The sequence below is a fragment of the Rhinolophus sinicus genome, linkage group LG01 (genome assembly GCF_036562045.2).
Source record: "Rhinolophus sinicus isolate RSC01 linkage group LG01, ASM3656204v1, whole genome shotgun sequence".
Classification (NCBI taxonomy): Eukaryota; Metazoa; Chordata; class Mammalia; order Chiroptera; family Rhinolophidae; genus Rhinolophus; species Rhinolophus sinicus.
The window spans coordinates 191362635-191374835 of record NC_133751.1 but is presented as its reverse complement, the minus strand read 5'-3'; the positions used below and the strand labels follow the sequence as shown (position 1 = coordinate 191374835).

The window sequence follows — 12201 nt, the reverse complement described above, 5'->3', positions numbered from 1 at the left end:
TTTACCCCAATAAACGACAACAAAGAAAAGGTATTTAGTTCATAGCAGCGGAATAATAATATAGAATTTAGACCACATAGGAGCCCTAAGCCGCTGTCCTGCCTCAGAAGAGAGAGGAAAGTATTGTCTTCAGGGGAAGAACAGCATCTGGGCCAAGTGCATTTGGAGTAGGCTGAGGTGTAGCTGGGCCCACGCATGCTTGGAAAAACTACCAGATGCAGGAGAGTCTTTGCTTAGAAAAAAGAAACGTCAAAACCTCTAAGTGGCGTCATGGAGAGATTAGAAAGGGGTAGGAGGCACCATGCTAGGGAATGGGGAGGGTGCTGAGTTGGAGGAGATGTCCACTGGGGAGGAGCTGGCTGTTACCAATAGATTCTCTTTTTACATGACTAGTTCCCAGGCTTGGAGGGGGCATCAGGACCTGACCATTAAGTGTTGTCTCCACAGCGTGTGGCGAGCCCTCCCGTGGAATAGTACCCACGTCTCCCAGGGACAGATGCTGTCACTCCTGCACTTCTTTGCGGTACCTCTGTGGCCCCTGGTAACTTCCCCATCCAGCTGTGATCAACTTCCACAAGGCTGACACGGTCCTGACTCAGCTTTTCACATTCCCAGCTCAGGTTCTGGAAGTCACCCAGAGGAGGGAGTAGGATTCAGGAGAAACGTGGATGCCTCCTTCCTGTGTGCTTCCCCAGAGCGATGGTAGACCCTGAAGGCAGAGCTCCAACATATTTTGAGCCACGGGATCTAGAATCTACATTAATTTGGGAGAAAGGAGCTTTTGTCTTTAAGAAGTTTGCAGTTCAAGGAAAGGGTGTCATTCTATAGCTGTGACAAATTGAAAAAAAAAAAAAAAAAAGAGTGGTCTTTCCAGGATGAGGTTCATTGACACCCTAAAGCAGAAAACTGAGATGGGTCTCAGGAAAATAAAAATGAGGAAAGCCAGCAGTGGCCCAGGCAGAAGTCAAATTAAGCTCTCGAACCTGTTTTGGCTCAAAAATTAAATTTAGATGGGCTCCAATACGAGTAAAAGTAAAAGTGGGGGTGGGGAAAGTTTCTTCTTCCATTGCTGGGACCTAAAACCCCCACGAGTCAATGAGCTTCATGGAGACAGAAAATGTCACATTCTATCCCCTGGTGACTTGTATTCATAAGATGTCAGGCCCTTAGCAGGGTCTCACCACCCTGTGTAGAATGAATGATGGGTCCAATTAAAGAATAAAGAAGTGGAAAAATGACTGGATAAAGCTCCATTCCAGCCCACGTTTCACTGATAATGGTAATAAAGTGAAGGACAAAGTGGCCTGAAGTATTAGAGTATTTTGACTTTAACTTTAGTGCCCTTTTTGTTTATCTGGGATAATGGCTATACTTGGCTTCGTAATAAACAAATAAATGAACAAACAAAGAGTCTTGCATTGGAAGTGATTTACAATTTACAAAGCTATTATGCACACATTTTTTCCATAGAGCCTGTAAACCACCCTGGGCACTGGCATGACAGATACTACTTTTTCTTCTGACAAAGAATGAAACTGGAATTTAAATAACCTAAATAACTACAATCACAGAGCTAATCGTGGCAGAGTACAGATTTAAACCCAGGTCTGATTCTGAATGCTCTTCCTGACCTGTAGTTCTCGCTCCCAGGAGGGCTTACAGTCTGGAAAAATAATTCCAGCCATGTGTTCAGCCTGGTCGACTCCTGAAAGAGCCTTCTTGACCATCCAGGTGCCCATGAATAGCATTTGGTCTTGTTCTGGGTGGGTTGTTAATTTTTGACAAATTATGCAATTAAATTGGGAACTGTGTAACAAGTATTCACGTCTTCTCCCAGAACCAGAACCGTTTAATCCCAGGTCTCACATCTCTCACGAACTTCAGGAATTCCCATTTTCTGTGGCTGCCCTCTTCCCCACTGCTACGCTGTCACTTCTCTGCTCATTTCCCCGGACACTGGTCTTCCTTTTTGAATGTGAGCATTTTTGCCCTGCCATTTGCTGCTTTACTCCCTTCCAATGTCGGTTCTCCTCCCTCTTTACTTTTCCCCAAGGCTCTGGAGCTGCTTTCTTTGGAGACAGTCTGTACCCACTCTTTCTTTCCAGAGCTTGGGCCAGCTGGCCTCAGAAATCAATCAGTGGCCCATCAGAGACCCGGCTAGCAGCTGTCACTCCCACCATGGAATGTAGGTAAGTCCCCCAGAGGCCCATCAGTGCAAACATTTCATGAGTCAGCTCTGCTTTACAGAATCCTCCTATTTCCTGCAGGCTCCTCAAGCCTCCGCTATGTCTTTCTCTGGTAAGTCATCAATTTCTACTCTAGGAGTATGGATTCTTTGTTTTCTTTCTTTTTTTCTTGTTTTACAATGTACTGACTGATTTCCCAGGAAGCTTTTGTAGCCTCCACCATCTTCTTCGTTCTGCCCTTCTCACAGCTCTCTCTTGCCCATTTTGAAAGTTTTCCTCCTCCGTCTTATTTGGCGCTTTAACGTTTCAGCCAGCCTCCCACACCCTGAACTGTCATAGTCAGTGCGCTTCCTTCCCGATAGTTTCGGTGCTGGAAGGAGCTGCAGAGAACGTCCAGTCCAGGACGTCCTGACCCTGAGTCCTTGTGGTCCATCCATGGGGTTCTACGGAAGCTGTAGAAGTTGCATGCTCTGAAGTTTCATGCAAAATGTCATGCAAAAGTTTCGTGCAAAATGTCAAGGGTCTGGGCACTTTTCTGCGGAGAGAGTCCATAGAGCCTATTCCTAGAGACCATATTGGGATTCAGGCCCCTGATCTGGTCCAGCCTCCTCATTTCACAAATGCAGAAATGAAGATCCATAGACAGTTAATAGCTGGGAGAGGGGAATTAGGTTTGGTGCTTCTCTCATGTGCACTCTGCCATATCTGCATGGATTTTTCTGCCCTTTGAGACTTCCCTAAACACTGTTCCTCTATCCCAGATTTTCCCTTTGGAGTCTTGCTTTTCCACATGGGCACACACATCGAGTACTCCCTTTTCTGTACTCAGTGTTCAAGGCTGGCTACCCAATGTGTGGGGCCTGGCAGCGGGTGGGGAAGTCCATTTCTCCTTCCTTTGGGCCAGCCACCCCGGGGATTGTGACTTTGATGCCAAGGTGCCCTGGGTCCCTGGACTGAAGGGTCCACGCTCAGGTGTGCATGAACAAGCCTCGGCCCTGCAAGCCAGGAGGGCCGACACACCTCATCCCATGTGAGACACCACAGGGCAAAGCCCTGCTCCAATTCTCCCTGTGCCTGCACCCAGGCCAGGGTGGAGGACAAGCAGAGCACAGCCCACCAACATGCTGGACAGAGGGCAGCCACCATTTTGAGGCCAGACAGGGCTCAGGAACCAGAACTCAGAGCTCGGGAGGCAGTGGGAGGCGGACCCCACATGATCAGGGGCTCCAGGCCTCTTGGGCGTGCTGCACTGTTCCACCGGACATCACTTACAAGCACAGTCACAAGTGACAGTGGTAAGAAACTCAAGATGGCAACAGCAGAGCGAGTACCAGTCCTTTGGCATCAGCCACAGGCCCCTGAAGCACCCAGACTGCATTTCAGAGGTTTCTAAGTCCATTCACATCCTTGCCTTTATTCTGACCTCTGGACAACACTTAGAATTTACCAAATGTCTTTAAGCCCCATGTACAAGTGAAGACAAGACTCCAAGAGAGCAAGGGTAGCTTAAGCACATAAGTTCCGGACTTAGTTCAGACATGCGCTGGGCCACCTACTTCACCCCCTGGGCCTCAGTTTCCTAATTTGCAAAAGGAGGCTAATCATCTCTTTTTCAGGGTTGTAGGATTACAGTAAACAATGCATAGAACTCATTCTATAACGTGCCAGATGTAGTCTGAGTGCCCATAAAAGGAGTTATCAGTGTACCCATGGGTGTATCTGGCTTTCCCCCAAATCCTTTTCCTAAACACCTTTCACTGATTTTCTTAACTCACATGCCATCTCTACCATATTGGCTTAATGTTTTTATGTAAAACCATATTTTTACACTTACATTTATTTTATAGGATAACGTTATTCTAGTGTCATAAATGAAAGACCAATATCACTCACCTTAAATAGAAGGTAATCCTAAAAATAAATTCCTGGAAGATAACAATGGTATGAAAATGTATTAGCAAGAACGAACGATTAACGCCCCTGAGACTTCTCTTTGACTTCATCTACAGGAGTAAATTTGTCACTATTGCTTTTAATGGTATTGTGTGCCCTGCTGGTCCTTGTACCAGTTGCCATGATTTCTTGGATTTTCGTTTGCCTGTTATACTTTGGGAAACACTAAACATGAGATTAGAAAGTTGTGGAGCCAAGGTTCACAAGACATGTAGCGTGATTGCAAAAAATTAAAAACCCACACAAACCAATTCCAAATGTTTTTCATGGACACATGGATTGAAAGAATTCACATCAGTTCCTTTATAGTGATTGGCTCTGAAGAGGGAAAGAAGAGGACAAGTTTGTAGTGAAAGAGACTTTAGCCGTACTTGTAATGTTTTAGCTATTTTATCAAAAATGCTTGAAACAAATAGGAAACATTTTGTACAGTTGCTAATTCTTCATAATGAGAACATGAGTATTTAGCATTCTTCAGACTTTAATATGTTTCTTAATTTTGTTAAAATGTAAAGAAAAAAAAGAGAAAGAAGAAAAAAACTTTGATCAGACAAAATCTGATTTCTGTTAGGGCAGATAAGGTTGCTGGGAAAGATTGAAAACGCTTTCGTAAGTGAGGAACTGTATTAGTTTGCTGGGAGTGCCACAATAAAATCCCACATGCTCGGTGGCTTCAACAACAGAAATGGATTTTCTCACGTTCTGGAGGCTGGACGTCCAAGATGACGGTGCCGGCAGGTTTGGTTTCCTCCGAGACCCCTCTCCTTGGCTTGCAGACAGCGGCCTTCTCATTATGTCTTCACAGGTCTTCTGCCCTCTGTGCATGTCTGTGTTCTAACCTCCTCTTCTTATAATGACACCAGGAAGATTGGATTAGAGCTTGCCCGAATAACCTCAGTTTACCTTAATTACCTCTTTAGAGACTATCTCCTGATGCAATGACACGCTGAGACACTGGGGGCTAAGACTTCAACACCTGAGTCCGGGAGACACAGCTCAGTGCACAACGGGGATCTTAATCGCTGACCTACCTCATCGTCCAAGAGTTTCTTATCGCCTCTCTACAGAAGCTACTGCCCTCCCCGCCCCTTTCCAATGTCCCATATAGTCAGGGCGGTTTCCTGAGTGCCCCACTGCCTGCCTTTTATTGGTCTTCCCTGGCATCCACTTCTGTTTCCTCCAGCCAGCCTACTGAGTAACCCTCACCACGTCAGCCTACTTCTTCACCCCAGCTCAGCCCTGCCCACTCCCTTTGAGTCCACTTCTGTCTTGGATCCTCCACACAGGAGCCCACTGGCGCCGCCTGCATCCACGCTGCAACTCGGTAGCATCACCCAGCTCAAACTACGTACTCAGGGACAACACAGGCAAGACATTTCCCCATCTCAGATCTAGCCCCTGACTCCCCATGCCCCTCTCTCCTGTCTATTTTCTTGAGATGTGTCTCAGCGGGTGTGTTTACGGCCTTTCCTTGCCCATTCCCCTCTCTGTGTGTCTGATCATTTTCAGGTCCCAGACTATATCAGTCAGCATCCGATCAAAAGGGCAGAAACCTCTCTAGACAGATAGCCAGAAGGAATTGCATGTATGGACTGGTTTACCTGGGGGATTGGGAGAGCTGAGAAGCCAGACAGGGCACAGTGAGGGACATCAACATGGCGGCTCCTGTGAGCAAGGGTGACACCCTGGTGATGGTGAAGCAGCAAGAGAGAAAGAACTTGGGCCCACTGCTCCATGGGGCCGCCACACTAGCTCTGCACTAGGTGAGCCCGGGCTGGTAACGGGAAGAAAAATAACCTTCTATTATGTTGAAGCCACTGTTGCTCAGAGTTTCTGGTAGGGCAGCCAAATTCATATGCAGCAAATGCATCTCTTTTTATATTGTCTGTCTGGGAGCCATTTGCTAAGATAGCCTTTTCCCTTCCCTGAGGAGACAGAGCTGTGGCCATGTCCTTGCTATCTGAGATACATTTAGAGGCATCCATGATACTCAAATGAGTGCTGGAACCGGCTGTCTCTGTTTGCCCAGGAACAAGGGATTTCATGGAGGTGGACCTTTCAGTGCTTATTTGGGGAGAGTCCCAGGCAAACTGGGGTGAGCTGGTCATCCTGCCTTCTCCTCGTGCTTGTAGCAAGAGTCTACTTCCTCAAACAGAAAAGCACCGGCTGGAGTCCGAGCCCCATCCTCTCCTCCCATGCCTAGGTCCAAACTATAGCACAGGCCGCCACCCTCACTGAGTCTGATTGCTTCCCAGCATCTCTTTGAATAAGACCTGGCAGGTCCTTCTGTGCTCGCTGCTTCATTCATGAAGAGAAAACCCTGTCTCCAGCCTCAGTACGTTAAGTGGAATCGCCACAGAGATCTTCCAGTAGTCCTGGCCTTTGTACCTGAGACATTTTCCAAAATAACTTTGGTGTCTCTGGATCGGAGGCTCATGTAGCATTTCTTGCTTCCACGAATTTGCCTGACCACAAGAATGATGTCACCCCAAGTCGATGACAATGCGGTTCTCCTGAGCTACTGTGCTCTTCCTCTCTGAATGGGGAAGCTCTCAGTGAGGGGACCCTCCTCAGCAGGGCCTTTCTGTCATCCTGCTTTCCTCTAGGGTACAGCTTACTGGGCTGGAAGGAGTCGTGGGTTGAGTCCAGACCTGGTGCTTGGCAGCCTGCCTCCGCCTCTGTTTTCTCTATAATGTTGTGCAGGTTTTCTTACCTTGTAGAGCCTCAGGTTTCCCCATATCCATATGATGGGGTGCTATGGTAGGCCGAGAAATGGCACTTCAAAAGACATCCACGTCCTGATCCTGGGAACCTACAAGGGTTGCATTATTTGGGAAAAGCGTTTATGCAGATGTGATTAAGGATCTTAAAATGAAATTATCCTGGATTATTCAGGTGGGCCCTAAATGCCACCACAAATGTCCTTATCAGAGGGAGGTAGAGAAATTACGCAGAAATCACAGGACGAATTATCTTATGAGAAACACAATCTCCAATTCCAAAGATACTTAAAAGGACTGCATATCATGGGGGGCGCCCTTTTGAGTTATCATTTGAACAAGTTGGAATGGTCATTAAGGACACTGGATGTGTAATTTCCTGCCACTGCAAACTGGAGGGCTCACACAGTCCCATTGCCCAGTGTCCCCCAGCAGAAAGCCAGGGCAAAGGAGTCTGGGTAACGTAGTCCAAAGAGGTCAGTATCAAAAGGCATGGAGCAGAACAGAGGAGCAGAACATGAATCTGATGGGCAAATGGAGAATTATCAGCACACACGATATCTAGAGAAGGAGAGCTCATCAGTATGAACTCTTTCCAAGAAGGCTTTGCCTCTGTCTAGACACTAAAGTTGCTCTGAGTCTCAGTGTTCCTGACTGTGAGATGGCATAGGGTAGCAATGAGGGTTCTGTGATATGCCACATGGAAGGGCCAAGCACAAGGTCTGGTCCACACTGGAGGCCCCACATGTGTTACTCTCCTCTTTGCTGCATATGTCTAAACGGCCCTTTGACCAGATTATCTGTCCCATGATCTAATAGGCTGCACATCTCTCCCTCCCCCCTTCTCTCCCTCTCTCCTTCCCATCCTCCCTCGATTCATTCATTCATTCATTCATTCATTCATTCATTCATTCATTCAGTGTATACCTACTGAGCACCAGGTGTGACCACTGTAGATACCACAGGGGACAATGCAGATGTGGTCCCTGCCCCTTCTCCTTCCTTCATCACACACCTGTCCCCATCTCTCGGATCTGGGTCCCTGGTTTCTCTATTCTGATTCTCACGGATTTTATTTCTTCAGTGTCTACCTACCACCCACCTGTGACAGAATTGTGAGAATTGCCCTGGGGAGAAAGCTCCCTTGTTTTGACCTGGAGAAGCTGCTACTTAACTTTTCCAGGGACACTGAGCCCGATGAGCACAAGTAGGTAGAAAGTACTTGACTTTATTCTGACCATGAGTCCACGCCAGAATCGGCTACACAGCCACGCACGCAAGAGAAAAAGTTCCACCAAGAAAGACAGAGATGGAAATACACCGAGAGCCCAGAGCCTGTCTGAACTGTCATCAGAATGCCACAGGTTTGGGGATTGGGGGAGGGTAGGGTGGTTTCAGAGGCCACTAGATCCAGAGAATCTCTTGACTTGTTCTCATTCTCAGCCTTTCACGGTGCTGTTTACTGCCTTGCAATTCTAATAATCTGCGGTTCTAGTCGAAGTCCCAGCCTCTCTCTAGGAATCGGGTTTTGATCCGTAACATGATGCGGTTGGAGCAGGTGACTTCTAAGTTCCCATAGAGTAGTCCAGCTCAAATATTTGGAGTCTAGAGTTGTGGGAAGGCTAATGGGAACTTTAGGTTTTGGATATTCTGGCTGCTTCAATCGTTTTTAAGAATGTTAAAGATTCTGGGGTCTGGGTAATTTTCCTTCTGAGCTACCACCCAATCTACCGTTGGAGAGAACAACACAATTATCTTTCCACCAGAGGGCTTCACGTGGGTCTCCAGATACACCAGCACCGCAAAGTGAATGTCAATCAAGGCAAGAGTGAAGTTGCGGGTTGGGGTATGAGCCCAAGGGCTGGCCTGGTCCCTGCAGGGTGCGACTGAACTGGGGGTGTACTCACTTTGGCTATCAAAAGAATTAGATTAAACCTGATCCTGGAGCAAAATAGCAACTCTTTGCTGAATGCTTACAATATGCCAGATACTGTGCTAGGCACCCAGCAAGATTCTTGTTTAATTTTTACAATCCTCTGAGGTAGGTATTATTATTATTATTATTATTAGATGGCAAACTGAAGTTTAAAGGTTTAAGTAAGTTGTCCCAAATCCCTCAGCTATTAAGTGAAGGATCTGGGTCTGGGATTGAATCCCACATCTGTGTGACTCCGAGAGATTCCTGAGTAACCACCCGCTACAATCTCAGAACCCCCAGGGGACTTGGGAAAAGCTTTAGTTCATCATGTTTGCCTCTGAGGGACTGTTCGGTAGGATCACAATGTTCCCGATTTAAAGACCTTTGGGATAAACTTTGCAGATTTTATGTATTCATTACCCCATCTCTGGCTGTATTAAAGTCTCAGCCAGCACCCCCTTCCCCTGTTCCCAGAGGTCTCTGGGCCATGTTAATATGTCTGGCTTCCAAACTTGCTGGCTCCACACACTCTAGGCATTTCATTTGATGTCCTGTCTAAATTCTTTGGGAGGCTGCAGGAGGGAGAAACAGCAAAGTGGGCCGAAGGGCAAAGACCAGGCAGACGGATATCGAAAAATGTGATACACAAGCTCTTTTTGTTACCCATAGGATCTTTCAAAAGCCAATTATATTGCCCTTGGTTATCTTGATGTAGAGATTATCAACTTGGGCTTTAGGGTCAGCCAGACCTGGGTTCTAGTCGTAGTTCTGATGCCTCGCCAAAGTTACCTCCCCTCTTTGAGCCTCAGTTCCCTCATCTACATTGAGCTAGGAAGAAGGCCATCCAAAGTGATTTTGATCACTTCTGGAGCCCATGCATCTGCAGGGTTCAGCACCAGGCTTGCCACACAGTAAATGTTCCAAACGCGTAGCTGTTATTTGTGGTCCACTCTCATTGGCTGGCAGCTTAGCTGCTTCTCACTCATGTCATGCGGGGTGACGTAGGGCCATGTTCTTTCTGATAGGTTTAAAAGTTTGCTGCCTCAGGAACTCTTTTCTGATGTGGCTCCCCTTTCCATTTCATGAGCAGAAATAGGTACAGTGGCTTTGAGAAGAAGCGTGATTGACTAGCACTATTAACCAAGCACCAACTGTGTACAGAACACCAAACTAGAGGGACTTCTCCAATTATGGAGTAGAACATCTAGTTGGAGACATACAACCAATACTCACGAACTATCTAGGCTGCAAGAATACAAGACTGTGCATACCAGTGCTATGCTGACACAGAGGACAAATACTGAAGCTGCTTAAGATTCAACTAATGGCTCATCCAAATCCCTGACAGAGTCTCTAGGTACCTTGGGGATCTCATACTTGGTTATACATGCAAATAACCTGTGAAAGTCAAGATCATGTTGCTGGCACTCTGTGTGGGTGCCATTGCACAGGGGGGTGGCAATGATTTGTGCGTGGGCTGTAGTTTCCATTTCCAGAGGGCAGAGCTCATGTTTGGGCTCATAGGGTATTTTCCACTCAATAAACAAAAAGTGGCCACAGCAGGACTGGGGCAAAACGGTGAGAGGAAAGAACACTGCACTAGAGGTCAGGGGACCTGGGTCCTAATTCCATCATGACCACTAACTCCTTGTATGACCTTGAACCAGTCCCTTGTTCTTCTGTTGAGAGAGGTAGACCCAGATAAGGATTTCTGAATTGTGTTCCATGGTACCCTGAGGTGACTAGAAGTTCTGGAGCTTCAAGGGCACCGGTGGGTCAAGAAAGAAGACAGGTGAGTGGTGGTTTGGGACTCCAGGTTATCCTTCTCTTATCTTTCCCTATCTTCAACCAGAGCAGCCCCACTTACACCTTTTCACACACTGAGGTTCTAGGGTAGCTTTCTTGGAAAATCACCTAACTTGTCTCGCTCCATCATGTTCCTTTTTTTATACATAGATCAACTGACTCCCCGAGAAGTGAAGCAACTTGGTCATGGTTACCCAGGGAGTGGCAGAGATTTCTCTCTTTTTAAAAAAATGTTTGTTTATTTAAGTGTTTTCCCAGCACCCATCAGCTCCCAGTCAAGCAGTTGTTTCAATCTAATTGTGGAGGGCACAGCTCACAGTGGCCCATGGGGGGATCGAACCCTGGCAACCTTGTTGTTAAGAGCACCGTGCTCTAACTAAATAGGCCAACCGACACCCCGAGATCTCTTTTCTGATAATGCTGACTATTACTTCGTTGTCCAGGAAGAAATGTCACTCCCCATGGCCTGTAGTAAATTCTGAAAAGGGGTAAGCTGAAGGTAAGGCGGAGAGTATCCACTAGCAACGTACACGGGAGCACCAGCTCTGACAATGTCTGTCTGAACTCTGGGCAAAGCCCAATGGGGAAGCTGACACAGGATTGGGTCCTTGATGACTCTACTCACTGTTGATAAAGAAGGGGACCCAAGCCCATGCAAAGAGGCCTATTGGTCACTATGAGGCCTTTCTACAGTGGACATCACTTTCTCTACCCTCTAGCTTCTCAGCCCTGACCCAGAACTCAATATGACACGCAACCAGGGTTTCTTTACCCTTTGATGTGCTTCATTAATAGACTTTATTGAGCAGAAAGTAGACAGCTCGCCCATACTCCCTCTCTACTCTTGCACTATGTGGTACATTTTTTATAACCGATAAACCAATATTGACACATTATTATTAACCAAAGCCCATAGTTTACACGAGAGCTCCCTTTTTGTGTTGTATAGTCTATGTGTTTTGACAAATGCATGTCATGTATTCATCATCACAGTATCACACAGAATGGTTTGCTGTCCTGAAAATCTCCTGTGCTCCACTTTTCCTCCCTCCCCTTTTGTCCTCCCTCCAAACTCCTGGCAACCACTGACCTTTTTACTGACTTCGTCGTTTTGCCTTTTCCAGAATGTCATATAGTTGGAATTATATAGTAGGTAGCCTTTTCAGACTGGTTTCTTTCACTAAGCAATACACATTGAAGGTTCTTCCATGTCTTTTCATGGCTTGATAGCTCATTTCTTTTTATCACTGAGTAATATTCCATTGTCTGGATGTAGGATACACCACAGTTTCTCTATTTCCCTATTGAAGTACATCTTGGTCACTTCTAAATTTTGGTAATATGGCTAAAGCTGCTATAAACATTCATGTACAGATTTTTGTGTGGACATCATAAGTGCTCTACTCATTTGGGTATAAATACCTAGGAATGTGATTGTTGGATCATATGCTACAACTATGTTTAGTTTTGTAAGAAATTGCCAAACTGTCTTTTAAAGTGGCTGTACCATTTTGCGTTCCTACTGTCGTAGTATTTTTATTTGCTATTAAATGTTGTTCCAACTGGAGAAAATTTTAAACTTTAGATTATTAACATGAGTTTTATTGTTAATTTTATA

General features: G+C 46.2%; 1 long non-coding RNA gene across 1 annotated transcript in view; it reads left to right on the top strand.

Annotated features, from left to right (window-relative positions):
- Positions 1–1618: 1618 nt before the first annotated feature.
- LOC109445076 (uncharacterized) overlaps positions 1619–12201 on the top strand; it is a 31388-nt gene continuing 20805 nt past the window's right edge. The window contains exons 1-2 of the long non-coding RNA XR_012489690.1: positions 1619–1975; positions 2106–2189. This is a non-coding gene — a long non-coding RNA (uncharacterized LOC109445076). The remainder of the gene's footprint in view (positions 1976–2105; positions 2190–12201) is intronic.